The sequence below is a fragment of the Hyperoodon ampullatus genome (genome assembly GCF_949752795.1).
Source record: "Hyperoodon ampullatus genome assembly, chromosome: 1".
NCBI classification, from domain to species: Eukaryota; Metazoa; Chordata; class Mammalia; order Artiodactyla; family Ziphiidae; genus Hyperoodon; species Hyperoodon ampullatus.
Window position 1 is genome coordinate 46481214 of NC_136914.1, and position 16205 is coordinate 46497418.

Consider the following 16205-nt stretch of genomic DNA (forward strand, 5'->3'; position numbering starts at 1 on the left):
GCAGACACAGGAAAAGATGCTCAACATCATTAATTATTAGGGAAATTCAAATCAAAACCACAATGAGATAACACCTCACACCTGTCAGAATGACTATCATCAAAAAGGACACAAATAACAAATGCTGGTGAGGATGTGGAAAAAAGGGAACCCTCGTACATTTGTGGGTGGGAATGTAAATTATTGCAGCAACTGTGGAAAACAGTATGGAGGTTTCTCAAAAAACTAAAAATAGAGCTACCATATGACCCAGCATTTCCACTCCTGGGTATATATCCAAAAAAATCCATAAACACTAACTTGAAAAGATACATGTACCCCAATGTTCATAGCAGCATGATTTACAATTGCCAAGATATGGAAGCAATCTAAGTGTCCGTCAACAGATGAATGGATAAAAAAGATGTGGTATACATATACAATGTAATACTACTCACCTATAAAAAAATGAAATATTACCATCTGCAGCAACATGGATGGACTTGGAGGGCATTATGCTAAGTGAAATAAGTCAGACAGAATAAGACAAATACTGTATGATATCACTTATATGTGGAATCTAAAAAAACACAACAAATTAGTGAATATAACAAAAAAAAGGAGACGCAGTTAGAGAGAACAAACTAGTGGTTACCAGTGGGCAGGGGAGGGGCAACACGGGGTGGGGAAGTGGGAGGTACAAACTATTAGGTGTAAGATGGATTCAAGGATGTATTGTACAACTTGGGGACTATAGTCAATATTTTGTAATAACTGTAAATGGAAAGTAACTTTGAAAAATTGTATAAAAACTTAAAAAAATTTAAATAAAAGAACAACTAATTTGGAAAAAAAACTAGTTTAAGTTTGTTGGTTTAATAAAAACAGACATGTCTTCAGAATTGTCAACATTAAATGTAATACAAACATACAACTTTTCCTACCTGGGTTTGCTTGTCACATAAGCTCATGCTATCTCTATGTTACAAAATTTGTCAACAAGAAAAATAACTTAAGATAATGTTTAGCTGCTTGATGTATAATCTAAGCATGATTGTTAAAAGTAAATTTAAAAAGTAATTTAAATAAACAAATGAGATAAAAGTTTATACTAAGTTAAACTAAATAATGGATATTCACTGATATCTAGATATTCAAATATCTAGATATTCAAATAAGATAATATACTGAGACTGATTGCTAAACATACATTTATCTACTTTTGGTTTTTTAATTTTTACAGAGAGACAAAATATGTTTAGGTTTATTAATAAATATCTTTTATCACATTAAAAATTATACTATGAAAAACATGTCTCTAAAAAGAATGTTTTCATAATTATATATTTATAAATTTGCTAATCTACTACTGGATGCTAATATGTGATAGACAGTTCACAATTGCCTGCTTCCCAGTTTTCACTGGAAGGTAAAATTTACTAATGGTTAAAATTTATAATCAATACATAAAAACAAAACTATAAGAAACAATAAGAGTGAAGGGAAACAACTTTGCAAACAAAATATGGGAAGAAAATGGGATTTTTTTTTTTTTTTGCGGTATGTGGGCCTCTCACTGTTGTGGCCTCTCCCATTGTGGAGCACAGGCTCCGGATGCGCAGGCTCAGCGGCCATGGCTCACGGGCCCAGCCGCTCCGCGGCATGTGGGATCTTCCCGGACCGGGGCACGAACCCACGTCCCCTGCATCGGCAGGCGGACTCTCAACCACTGCGCCACCAGGGAAGCCCGGGACGTATTTTTATATGCAGAGTATGCAAGGAATATAGAATGAGTTTGTCAGGGAAAAAGCGAGTAATGCTGTCTAAAATAAAATAACTAGTTGTTCCAGATTAAGAAAGGAAAAGTATAAGACAAAACCTAAATGGATATATAAAGTTACACGTTTGTGGAAAAGAAATTTTATGTTGTGAAGTCAAAGCTGGCTAAAATTGAATGGTTTTGTTATAAGGATTTAAAAAAATAAGCTTTAATAAGTAGTGTCCTTGTGTAAAACTAAAACTTACTGGACCATTGGTCTGCTCTTGATAAGCTTCTGCAAGCTTTTTCTTTACCCTTAAAGTAAGCTGCCTAGAAAACAAAGACTGTGTTTTATGAAAATAATTTCTGGGGCTTCACGTTGTCTTCATCATGTCTTTGCTTAAGAAAACTGAGTTTTCTGTATTAAAAGAGCTAAGTTTTTTTACAACTATATAACTTTCTCTATTAGCCTTTGAAATCTTTTAATTGTCACTTTGGTTGAATGTATAACTAGGTATTGTTTCACAGTGACCTGTGATCCTATTTGATCAAGTGTTTTAAACCGTTTGACATTTTGGACAAACTTCCCCAAATCAAATTCTGAATGAAGTCTTTTTGACCTCAAACTAAATTTGGGATTTTCCAGGGCCCAGGGAAGATCTCAAAAGATTTGCTCTCTCTCCTTATAAAAGAAAAATGTTAATTTATTTAGGCTTATTTGATATGTTAAATTACACGGGAAACAAGGTCAAATAAAAAGTAATGTTTAACCTTCTTAGATTATATTTACATGGTTATATAAATGCTCCAGAAATTATACAAAATTCCTAAAAATCTGATGTGTCCTGGTATAATGCTATCAGTCATAATTCCAGTTATTATTTTACAATCTTGTGTATCACAAAAATAACAATTTGCTTCTCAATTGTATCATTTTAGGTGAACTTTCTCTCCCCAGATCTTTAACGATGGCTATTTAAGTCTTTTGTCACCCACAGATAGTTATTGTTTTACTCTCCATTCTTCTCTGAAAGCATTTACAATCAACTACAGGCAAAAATCTCTTCACCTTCAAAGAGATTCAAGGCCAAGACGCTGGCAAGTACAGGTTTCTGATAACTTTAACATCATACTACTGAATTGAGTAAGAATTTCTAAATGCTAATGGAAAACTGATAGATTCATAAAGCTTCAAACCCAAGATGAAGCAAAACAAAAATTAATTACAGGAGACTGAATGAACTGATGAAGATGAATACAATTTTTATGACTTCATTGAAAACATTGCTGCTTCTTTAATGTTTTGTTTTCCAGACTTAAAGAGCCTCTTTCCTCCTCTCTTTTAAAAAAGCTATTTATACCTTACAGCAATTTGATAAAGTATACTTTTGTAAACAAAAGTTGAAACATTTCTCTTTTTCTCACTATTTGATCCCCCCAGAATTCAGAAACCCTTATTAAATATTTTTATTTTTCATGACAATATATGTATTTGTATAAGCTCAGTAAGAATCTGTTCTCCTTGGAACAGGACACAACTAGACAAGTCCTTAGCTTGGCTTCTTATCCTAAATAGACTTTAAAGATCTAATCTGAGATTCCTTATTACCAGACAATGTTAAAGACCTAAGGTTGACTTTATCAATAAAGCCCCTTGAATATTACCAAAACTTTGGCTGAAATATCATATTTGAGAATATGCATAGAATTACTATTGTTACTACATTTATATAAATAATAAGACTAGACTTATTATTTTGTTTTACAAATTAGTTTCACTGTAAATATTTTTGATAAAAATGGGTTACTATAAAAATTGTATCTCAATAGAAAACTGTAGCATACCTATTCTCAGATTCTGGTCCAGTTCATTGTCTTTGAGGTTTTATTATCTACTTTAAACTTCAGAGAAATTACTACAGTAAATCACATATGGAACCTTCATGCCTGTTGGTATATGGGCCCCTCAAGAAAGTTCAATAGAATACCTGATGATTTCATCAAAGACAGTCAAACTGCAAACCAGGGAAATCCATCAGACTGAGACTGCCATCCCATCCCATCTGCTAGAGATGCTCCGAACTCAAAACTAGAAATTTTCTCAACTAGCTGTTCTCCAAATTCAGAAACTGAATGTATAATCTGCTGAAACTATTACCCTTTGTTTTCCTTTTCTTTCCATAGAAATGTCTCTTATTAAATTACCCGATTGCCCACAGCATGTAGAGGCCTAACTTAGGTGAAAACTCACCTGCAGCACCACCTCCTGAAATAAAACAGCCTCACATTCATCCTGTCCTAAGTAATCATGAGAATATGTGATTGTTAACACATCATGTTGTGCTACATAAATCACTCAGAATAGAAATGTAGATTGACTTAGAAAGGTGAAGTCTGAATCTGATTATAATCCATTTGAGTTGTTTGGTTGGTTAAATCTTGGCCTCTGGAAATCTCTGCTCGGGGGAATTTTTCAGTCCTTGACTAACTTTTTGAGCATGCTGTTTCCTCTTAAGGGTTTTTTGTTTTTGTTTTTGTTTTTTTTTTTAAGAAGATGTTGTGGGTAGGAGTTTATTAATTTATTTTTGCTGTGTTGGGTCTTCGTTTCTGTGCGAGGGCTTTCTCTAGTTGTGGCAAGTGGGGGCCACTCTTCATAGCGGTGCGCAGGCCTCTCACTATCGTGGCCTCTCTTTCTGCGGAGCACAGGCTCCAGACGCGCAGGCTCAGTAGTTGTGGCTCACGGGCCTAGTTGCTCCGCGGCATGTGGGATCCTCCCAGACTAGGGCTCGAACCCGTGTCCCCTGCATTAGCAGGCAGATTCTCAACCACTGCGACACCAGGGAAGCCCCCTCTTAAGGGTTTTAAATACCTTTTGGCAGCCACACACACATCAGTGATATCCATCAGGATTAGACAACTTGAGGAACTCAATGATCTGACCTCCCAGGTCTATGATGACGATGCAACTGTTGGTAACAGCAATTGCATGACCCTCTGTCCTGACAAATATTGGATACAGCGAATATGTGATTCTTCAGCCTGGCTACAGCAACAACAGTAACCAAGAGTAATGCTATACAAGTTGTTCACACTCTGAGCTTGCTGAGAGAATGACCAAAGTGGGGGACTGTTAAAATCAAACACAAATGGAGACTAGACTTGAAAATTCCTTGAGCAGACAAAAACAGTTTAGTTATAAAAGCAAAGCTTAATTTAGCTTATTTTGCAAGCCAAATGATGCTAACGTGACCTGGGTCACTTCTTGCTTATGCCTCTGAAAATCATAAGCGAAACTAAAATTGTTCTCTCAAATTGATATGAGGTCATCATGAACCAATTCCTTTCATTTAAGAAAATTCTAATATTGTAACCAATCACTGTGAAGAATAAACAACCAATGCCTCTGTACTATATCAGCTGCTTTAGAGCAATATACCTCTGAGCCTCATTCCATGTTTTGGTTTGAGTGCTCCTGTCTTGCAAACTATCTTTTTGGTGTGTTCACAATAAACTTAAACTAGTATGATTACTTCAGTGATTCAATGGTTTTACTTCTGGTGTTTTTTCCTAAACTTTTGACAGTTCCCTCTACCATACCTAGACCAAGTCTCTTTCTGACTGTGATTTGGCTGCCCAGTTTCTGGATTAGTACTGTTCTACTTTTCAAGACTTGCCACCTGCCCATGTTACTTTTCCTTCCAGCTATGGTATCTGCAAAATTCTCCTTTAATGGCTCTGCAGTAATTGGTCCCCTTACAAAAAACAGATTGAGACAATAGTTTTCTTTTAGAAATAGCTCATCAGCAAATAGATAACCTGTTCTCTCTCTGTAGATAACTAATTTCTAGCATATTATTCAGATTCTCAAATTAGTTACACTCCCCTTAATATCTTGAATTGTACCTTGCCTGGTGTGAATTAAGGGCAGATTTGTGAACTGAGCAAGTTGATCCATTAGAATTTTTAGTGTGTCTGAATAGCGTTGGATTGGGGAAAAGTTTCTTTGATTCTGAGGATGATTAGTTTTCTGGAAAGAAACAACTCGACAGAAAAGAATATCAATTTGCCAAAGTAGTCTTGCTTGGTAGAAATATCCTCACTTCTATTGTTCTAAATCTATATTTACCAAGTCACATTTTGGCTTATAATATGGTTTTCTGAATGGAGTTACTCACAAGAAAGGATTTTCCTAAGCAAACAATTAATATTACTTTAAATCCATTGTGAATACATTTCTATTCTGGTTTAGAAATGTCTTATGAATTTGTTGGTGTGAGTTGGCCTTCAGAGTTTGAGCACCTTCTGGAGAATGATGAGGGAAACCTGCAAAGCTGAGAGCTTAGACCTTGGACCTGGGTAGACTCACCGGGTCTGATCGCCCTACCTTATCCAGTTCTGCTCTTTGCTTTCTCACATGCACTGCAGTTAGGGCCATGTCTTATGCATTTTTGTACCCCCATATCACCTGGACTTGTGCATTGTATACACATGAAAAATAGAAGGTGAAGTCTCCAGTAATGCCACACCTTAAACAGTTAACTGCTAGCACTTAAACATGCTTCTTCCCAAGCTTTCCCCACCATATGTATAAGTGTGAAATTTTTTACTTAACACACCATGGGCAGCTTTATACATCAATAGGCACAGATGTCCTCTTGACTTTGTTGCCCCAAACCTGGAGTCTCCACTCCTCATTAATGGTGGCTCCACCCTTCCTGTTTCTCAAGCTGAAATACTCAGGGTTACCTTAAATGGCTCAATTTCTCACACACCCTACATTCAGTGTGCCAGGAAATCCTGTTCCAAAAGAGATCCTAAGCCTAGCCACTTCTCACCACAGTGGTCTGATCATTTTAAAACACAGGTCAGATCAGACCACTCTTTAGCTCAACTCCTGCTAAGGGTAAACACCAACCCCTACCTCCGAAGGCTAACTCCTCTCTGACTTTGTCCATGTCTTTCCCCTGGCTCCGGCCACTCTGGCCTCCAGGCGGACCTTGGATACCCCCAGCACCTCCCTGCACTGCCCCCCAGAAATGCACATGACTGCCCCCTCACCCCTGCAAATCTTCACCCAAATGGGATCTCCTTGAGGAGGTCCTCCCTGAAAACCCAATTTAAATCACCTTCACTCCTCACCTCCAGAATTCCCTGAACCACCTTGCTTTATTTTCCTCCACGGTACCCAGCACTATATTTTATCCATTTTATTAGCAGCCTTTCTTCTTTGGCTACATGTAAGCTCCATGAGGGTATGGATTTATTTTTTTTCGCCTGCCATTTCCATGTTCTAATCACATGTCTCTGCCTTGGGAGTTCTCTGGTTAAGAATGGTGAGATAGTCTGGGCATGCCCCGCCCTTGTTACCAAAATCCACAACTGACCAAATGAAACAGTGTGGAGAAACCAAAACGTTGACTATTCTTGAAATGGTTTTGACATGATGGAAGTAAGCTCTAACAAAACATCACAGAACATAATCTGAAAATCAGTTAGGGGTCAGTAGCATGCAAAATTTTATTTCCAGTTGAGTTAAATGGTGGATTTACAAAGATAAAGAGATGCTTCTAGGTTTATTTGGGGTGCAAAGAAAATTTGGCACCTTAATGCATTAAATCAAAAAGTGTACTACTCTGAGAGGCATCAGATAGCCAACTATAGGGTCCTGAAGCACTCTATATGATAATAAAGTGAGAAGAAAGACGAGGTAGGGTCAAAGTAACCTACTTCATTAAAACACAACAACTAAAAACATTACCATACTTCAAAACTGGGGGACTTCCCTGGTGGTGCAGTGGTTAAGAATCTGCCTGCCAATGCAGGGGACACGGGTTTGAGCCCTGTTCCGGGAAGATCCCAAATGCTGCGGAGCAACTAAGCCAGTGCGCCACAACTACTGAACTTGCACTCTAGAGCCCGTGAGCCACAACTACTGAAGTCCGTGAGCCACAACTACTGAGCCTGCATGCCACAACTACTGAAACCTGTGAGCCTAGAGCCCCTGCTCTGCAACAAGAGAGGCCACCACAATGAGAAGCTTGTGCACCGCAACGAAGAGCAGCCCCCGCTCGCTGCAACTAGAGAAAGCTTGCACGCAGCAGCGAAGACCCAATGCAGCCAAAAATAAAAATAAATTAATTAAAAAAACAAAAACAAAATTGGGTTGCAGAGACTAAGATTATCTCAGATGTACCATTTTATTCTTTGATCTTTTTTGAACAAAAAATTTGTTTTTTTCTTTCTACAAAGACATTCATTGTACATTTAGGTAGATATTATACATTTCTAAAAAGAGAGAAGAGTATCTTGGGAACCCTGCCTTTTATCCTCTGGCTGTGAAGGAATAGCCCATTTCTTTTAAACTACAAACAAATTACTGTGGCTTTCTCTAGTTTCTTCAGAAAAATATCTAAGTAATTGTCTTCTTTATTATTTTTTTTCTTCTTCTTTATATACCAACCTTAAAAAAGGAGACTGCATTTTCATTCTCTCAACAAGTATTTACCAAGTGCCTTCCCTGGATCAGGTATTCTAATCTAATTAAAGATGGGGAGGGGTGGGGAGAGAGGATGAGACTGAAGATGTACAGATAGAGATAGAGATTTATGAAAACTCAAAAATGATCAAGATAAAAAAAGAGGTTAGGATAGCTCTTTAATTAAAGGATAACATTCCATTCATTGTTTTTTATTGTTTAACAAAGATAAAGAGATATGCAGGACTTTCCCTTAGGCAGAAAAAGGCTTAACAGCTTCTCATTATGGTTATAAATTGATACCCATGGCTGTGGGCGGACTCAGTCTGTTTCTCCCTGTCCCCACAAAACAAGTCTCTGTACTCTGCTACAGGGAGACCATAAAATTGCTTTAACCACATCCCATTCTTTCCTGTTAGCACCTGAGGGTGGGTCAGGTGACCAACCATGGGTGGTGTGCACACAGCCACACCCCTCGTGAACAGGCAGGCAGGCTGGGGCTCCAGCCATTGTACCCTGGGCTCTCAAACCATCCTTGCCCAAGGCCTGGTAGCACAGGTAGTGGAGAAAAGCTGCAAAGCCCATTACTTAGGCAAAGGAAAGAGAACTTTTACAGGAAAGTGGAGGGATACATTTTGGAGTTGAGGCTGAGGAGATAAGGGCAACTATATTTGAATCCAAAGAAAAGATAAATAGAAGGAGAGCAAATTTCTTCTGATAACAATGCTGGATCCTGTCTGCTAAATGGGCTTCATAGTTAGAGTGGTAAAGGTATGACTGAACCTTTGGAACCAACCTGCCTGGGAAGTATTTCCTAGAGAAATAATAGCATTATCAGTAACAACATCAACAGCACCAATGATAAGACATTGGCAGCAGTTAACATACTATGTCCCTAGTATTCTGCCAAGTACTTTACATGGATTCTCTCATTAAGTCCTCACAATAACTTATGAGGTAGAGACTATTATTAGTGCTCATTTACAAATGAGAATACAAAGGCTTGCAGAAGTATTGTATAATATATTGCTCTGGGTCACAGAGCTAGCAAGTGGGGAGCCCAGGCTCTCGCCCACTACATTCTACTAAACTCTATTATCCTTTATTACACTCACTAATACAAAAGACCTCAATTAACTATAAAGCATGAAGGATATTCTAATTAATTAAATTTAGATGGCTTTGCTTTTTATTCTTACTGATAATCTTTCTAAAATCTATCTTACCTCAGTAAAGATAATGTCCTCAGCATAATTATGCCTTTCACTGGTGACTGAGGGTCTTCTGTTGAGAATCATGATTTGTCTCCCCTGGGATGTCCTAGTCTTCCCCCATGTAATTCTTATCTATCTTTCTGGAACCAATTCCACTGCCAGCCAATCTAAGAAGAGTTTTCCTCCACCACCCAGCCCATAGTGGGGTTTTCTTGCAAAATATTGCCCATATCTCAGATTTTTCAGTTCAGAGAGTAAATCTCAGGTATTTCAGAATCAGACTCATGGATAGCATGGTGGCTATGTAAGGTGTCAACTTGCTAGCCTGAACTAAGTTTTCCAGAATTTCCTTCCCGATATGTTCCTGGTGAGAATGGGGCACAGGGATTTTTTTTTTTTTTTTTTTTTTTTTCGCGATACGCGGGCCTCTCACTGTTGTGGCCTCTCCCATTGCAGAGCACAGGCTCTGGACGTGCAGGCTCAGCGGCCATGGCTCACGGGCCCAGCCGCTCCGTGGCATGTGGGATCTTCCCGGACCGGGACACAAAACCATGTTCCCTGCATCGGCAGGCAGGCTCTCAACCACTGCGCCACCAGGGAAGCCCAATACAGGGATATTTTCACATGAGATTTGGAGGTGAAAGTGAAGCAGCCATTTAAAAAAAAAGTTTATTTTGGAGTACTTTTAGGTGCACAGAAGCACTTGTTTTCACACTCAGAAGGTTGGGGCAGGCGCTTTCGTGGCTCCCACACGCAGGTGTTTATCTGCTGGCTCCCTCTTCAGTGAGGGGCAGCCGCTGGGCCTGCAGCGGCTCCCCTTTCCTGGATTCTCCGTCAGCGCCTCCAACTGCTGGGTGGGGAGTGTGTTTAGCTCCGTGACACAGGCACTCGCTACACTGGTGGGACATCCATGTCACCAAGGTTGGAGACAGGACTGGTTCCAGTCTGTCCTTGGGTTCTAGTTCATGCTCTTGAGCTCCACTGGGTGCTGTGGGATCCAGTTTTCCTTTGCTCTCCCCACACACCCCCTTTTCATCTATCTTTCCCTTCCCAAATGTCTGACCAAGTGGACTCAAGCTCCAACTTAGAAGCACAGACAGATTAACTAGCTTATAATCGTGTAAGTTCAAATCCCTGTAACCAATCATCCAATCACATACACATACACACACACACCCCTAAATATCTCTACTTGTGGTTCTGTTTCTCTCTTTGAACCCTGCCTGATAGATATGAAAGGGTTGAGTGCTTGAATCCAATGAAAACATTGCCTTTAAATGGTAAGATCTCACTGTGATGATTTATTCATACCCAAAAGCCAGGTTCAAGGAAAGGAAGAAAAAGAACAGGTAAGAAGGGAGTGACAAGGGGTCATGGGAGCAGAAAAAATAACAGTAATTTGTGATAAAATAACATGTCTACTTCATACCAGGCACCATGCCTGGTGCTAGAAATATAAAGATCAATAATAACCCTGGGTCTTATAATCTGTGGGGGAGGAAGGATTCTTAAAGAGCTAACTACAATAGAATAAGTGCTATATAATTGGCATGGATAAAGTCCAATAGAAAACAGAGGAGGAAGTCATTAATTTTGTCTGAGAGGATTGGGGAGGGCTCTGCAGATGAGGTAACACTGATGCTGGGCCATGAAGAATGAATAGGAAATTCACTAGTGCAGGCATAAGAATCACCTGGAGAGCTCATTAAAACACAGATTTCTGGGCCTCACCTCTGAGCGTCTGATTCAGTAGGCCTGGGGAGGGGCCTGAGAATCTGTATTTCTAACAAGTTTCCAAGTGACGCTGGCACTACTGGCCTGGGGACCACACTCTGAAAACTACGCTCTAGTGTGGAAAAGTGGGGATAGGGTGGCAAGCATCCTTGACACAGCAGAAGCACAGTGGGAGAAACATAATTCATTGACAATTTATTTCCCCTTCCCATGACCCTCCCTCTTGTTCTCCCTTCTCTCTTACTATTTCTATAACACTTTCTTTGCCCTCTTGGCCCACTATTCTGGATGAGTCAAGTTTTACGGTGTCTTTGAGGCATGACGGCAAGAGATGATCCAGGGCTGGAGTTCAGGAAAGCAGTCAGGCTGGACATATTGATTTGGGAGTTAAACGTCCTGGTGATAGGGGGAGCCATGAAGTGCAGGGGAGATATCACTTAAGGAGAGTGCACAAAGGGCAGGAGATGAGCGAGTGGGGAGGGAAGGGGAAGAGAGCAGAGCAGAGCTCAGCAGGGCCAAGGACAGAGAGGCCAGGCGCACCACGAGTGGGAGGACAAAGGAGAGTGAGTGGGAATAGTCAACCAGACAGAAGAACAAGACTGAGTTTTGTTATGGAAGCCAAGGAAAGGCTTTGAGAAGAAGGGAATGGTCAACTCTCTCAAAGGCAAGAAGGTCAAGTCGCGGGATGAAGAAAGGCCAAGGGATTTGCCAATTAGTAGATCAGTGATGGTCTTTATCTGAGCAGTTTCAGCAGAACTGTGGAGGGAGAAGTCGCATTGCAACAATGTAGAATGAAAGGAAAGTGAAGAAGTAGATAAAGTGATGTGGACTACCTTCCAGAGAAGCTTGGCTAGGAAAGGAAAGGTATGCGACCATAAGTAAAGGAGATCGAGATAAAGGTCAAGAGAGAAGCTTGTTTTTCAAAAAACAGAGATTCAAGCATATTTTATGGCCAATGGGGAATAAAAGCACAAGGTTGAAAACGTTCATAGGTAGAGACGCAGTATACAGTCGCTCCAGATCCTGCAGGGGCGGGACTGGCTCAAGAGTGCGGTGAGGATTATCCGCCACAGGAGGGAGGAGGTAAAAGACAGGAGGGTGAAAATCTCCGTTAGTTCATGCCTGATAATTTCCATTATTTTTCCTGTGAAAGTAGAAAGCCAGAGCAAAGTACATCTGTTGAGAGAGACAGAAAGAGAAGACAGTGGGCAGGACTTCCCTGGTGGTCCAGTGGTTAAGACTTCACCTTCCAGTGCAGGGGGCGCAGTTCGATCCCTGGTTGGGGAACTAAGATCCCACAGGCCTCGCGCCCCCCAAAACAAACAAACAAACAAACAAAAAAACCCAACACATAAAACAGAAGTAATATTGTAACAAACTCAATAAAGACTTAAAAAAAATAAAATGCAGTGGGATATAAGGGGCCTGGAGAGGGTAATCACTTTGAGGTTTTGGGAGAGTGAGCAGACTTATAAAAACCATCCAGCTCCATACCTGAAGGCCTATATTAGGCTGGAGATCCTGAATTTGTCTCGCTGCACAGCAGGAGGTAAGCGGCGGGTGAGCTAGTGAAGCTTCACCTGCTGCCCCCCATCGCTCGCGGGCATTTCCGCCTGTGCAGTCGCTCGCATTACTGCCTGAACCACCCTCCACCCCCGTACATGGAAAAACTGTCTTCCACGAAAGCGGTCCCTGGTGCCAAAAAGGTTGGAGACCGCTGCCTTAGAGGTTTCTTCATCAGTGATCAACAGCCAATATATAAAAGCATAAAAGCCGGATAGCTGATGGATCCAAGGCAGGGCAGCTGCAGCAGAACCCAAGGGAGCAAAGGCAAAGACTTAGTGACAAGTAAGGTTTTACTAACTAAGATAGGAGTAGCAAAAGGAGAATCAAGATGCCCAAGGAAGCAAACAATTTGATAGTCTGGACAAGCTGCATTTGAGATGCCTTTGGGACACTCAGAAAAGAAGTACATATCTCAGAAGTGAGGGTGAAGTTAAAGACAGAGGTTTGGGAGTCAGCTGCATAGAGGTTCAAGCCAAGATTCAAAATTCAAGCCAAGGTAGCCATTGCAATAACTCAGACATACTGTGTAGGGTGAGAAGTGTTGACGGAAAATTAAGAAAGAAATCTAAGAAAGAAATGAAAATTTTTATTTGAGGATTATAACCTGGGGACGGCATCCCAGAAAGCTCCAAGAACTGTTCTGCCCCTTGGAAGTCAAAACACAGTTATATAAGTTTTCTGAGACCAAGGGCTGTACATTAGATGACATATTATTGACATTTTACACAATCCAGACCTAACCGTTATTGTGGTCCCTTACAAGATCAAGGAGGAATGTTATCTTTTAAGGAGTTGTCTTGTTGATGCTGGGAGAATGTTGCTGTTTATGGTTGAGCAGGTATTTCTGGTGATGCGGGAGGTTTGGTCCATGCATAATGCAGATACACAATGCATGGTAGAGGGAAGAGAGGAGGCCAAACGGCAGAGAAAATTTTTTATTTTTCCTGTCTTGGGGATTTCCCTGGTGGTGCAGTGGTTAAGAATCCGCCTGCCAATGCAGGGGACACGGGTTTGAGCCCTGATCTGGGAAGATCCCACATGCTGCGGAGCAACTAAGCCCATGTGCAACAACTACTAAGCCTGCGTTCCAGAGCCCACAAGCCACAACTACTGAAGCCCACACACCTAGAGCCCATGCTCTGCAACAAGAGAAGCCACCCAATGAGAAGCCTGTGCACCACAACGAAGAGCAGCCCCCACTGGCCGCAACTAGAGAAAGCCCACGCGAAGCAATAAAGACCCAATGCAGCCAAAAATAAATAAATAAACTTATTTAAAAAATTTTTTTTCTTGTCTTGCCATAAAATGTGAATTTTATTTTACAGAAGAAAGGATGCAGAGAACTCATGTTTAGAGGGTACTGAAGGAAGGGAGGCTGAAAAAGTGGTCATGGAGGTTGAGCAAAAGGAGGAGAGAATATATTGTTAGAAAAGAGATGGTCAACAACATCAAATGTTTTGAGAGCTCAGCAAAGACCAGAAACAACATGGAATCATTGGATCTGACGATTCAGAAACCGTTGGTGATGCTGGCATGAATGGTATTCATAAAGTATGGCTCAGAAGCTAGAGTACAACTGGGATGAGAAAGCGGTGAGGCAGTGGGTACTCTTTCAAGGGCTTTGGCTATAAACAGACAGATGGAGCAATAGTTCAAAGAAGAGCCAGGATCAAAGATCTTTGGGGATGGGGACTATGGCAAGACTGAGCACAATGGTTTATATAGGCTGAGAATAAGAAGCCAGTGAGAAACTATAAAAGAGTATGAGTAAGACAATGAGATAACATGTTTGCTTATGAAGTCAGCAAAATTTTAATAAAAATGACAAGAATTAGTGCTGGTGATAATGCATACTGGCATAATCTTTCTGAATTTGTCAAATATTGTATGTAGGAAGATGCAGCCCAGGTTATACTCAGGAATAAATGGGTGACCTTAAATATTTTCATTATAATAAAAAAAGGAAGGAAGAATAAAAGAATTCTTTTCAGGAATTTAGGGGAAAAAAGGACAAATGTAAGGAAACTAAGAGGGAGAATATAATAAAGTTAAGAGCAACAATCAATGAATTATAAAAAAGAGCAAATTGACATAAAGAAAAATCCAAGAGCTGCTTCTTAAACCAGCTACCACAGAAAATTTCATAAATCAAATATCTTAAAAATAAAAATATGTAAAAATACTGTTAGAAAATATCTACAATGTGTATTTACATTCATTGGTGCTGCCAGCTAAAGAGCGATGCTTCCCATCTGGCTCTACAAGGATTAGGTCATTAATCACTGCAGGTTCTGACCTCCAACACACCCTGAAAGGAATTCAGGGCGGAGATGAGGAATAAGGCACTCTGTGTTCTGGGAAAAAATGGCAGAACGGGTCTTCTGATAGTTAGATATTTTCAGGAGGAAATTTTAAGAATACAAATTCTTTCACCTTCTCACACGTAGAAAAGCACTAAAATCATTAACAGAGACATCTGCTCCTCGTGACCAGCAGCAAGCCTCTGCCAAAACATGTGCTTGACACACGTGCCCCCTTCACCAAAATCACATGCATACTGATCTCCCCCCACATGCACCTCTTCAGAGCAGCTGCTTGGAGCTATCAAAGGGGCTGTCTCCCGGGCACAGTCCTCAGCCAGCTCCCAGTAAAACTGAACTCACAGCTCTCATGTTGTGTGGGTTTTTTTTTTCAGTCTACTACATATATATACATATATATATGTATATATATGCACATATGTGTACGGTTTTATATACACACACACATATAAAACAAATAGTAGTTACTTGTTGGGAGGAGTAGGAATTAGGCAGATAGGGGAAAAGATAGGAAAGATATACTTCACCATATAACTTAATAATTTTTGATATTTGAAGCATAGGAATTCAAAAATAATTTAAAAGAAAGTTCTAGAAAATACAGATTTTTTTAATCATAATATTATAAGCAATTGAATGCTAATACATTTGAAAATCGCAATGAAATAGACTATATTCTGGAAATATTCGAATTTCCAAAAATGAATCTAAACATAGGCAATCCAAACGGATCAAATTCAGAAAGAAATTGACACTGGATAGAAATTCAAACTTTTGTTGAATAAATGTATGATTTCTTTTGCTTTACTAATGTGTCATTTTTTGTAGGAAAAAAGTTGTGTGCAGTGGAAAACTGTATCATCTAGAGGACAACTTTCCAGGTTATCTGATTCTATGAAAGCTATTTTACAATTGTAAATTATAGGTAACTAAGAGCAGTGCAAAATAATTCTTATCAATTGACATGCAAATTCTGTTCTGTCTGGTAGAAGTTCAACTGATTCTCCTCTTCCCTGTGAAAGCTTTTGTTTTCATTTGCACATTTATTCATTCATTTCAATATTGCTTATCTATAATTCAGTATTGTTGATCTGTATGTGTCCATTTAAAAAAATTTAAGTGTCCATTTAAAAAAAATTAAGTGTGTCCATTTAAAA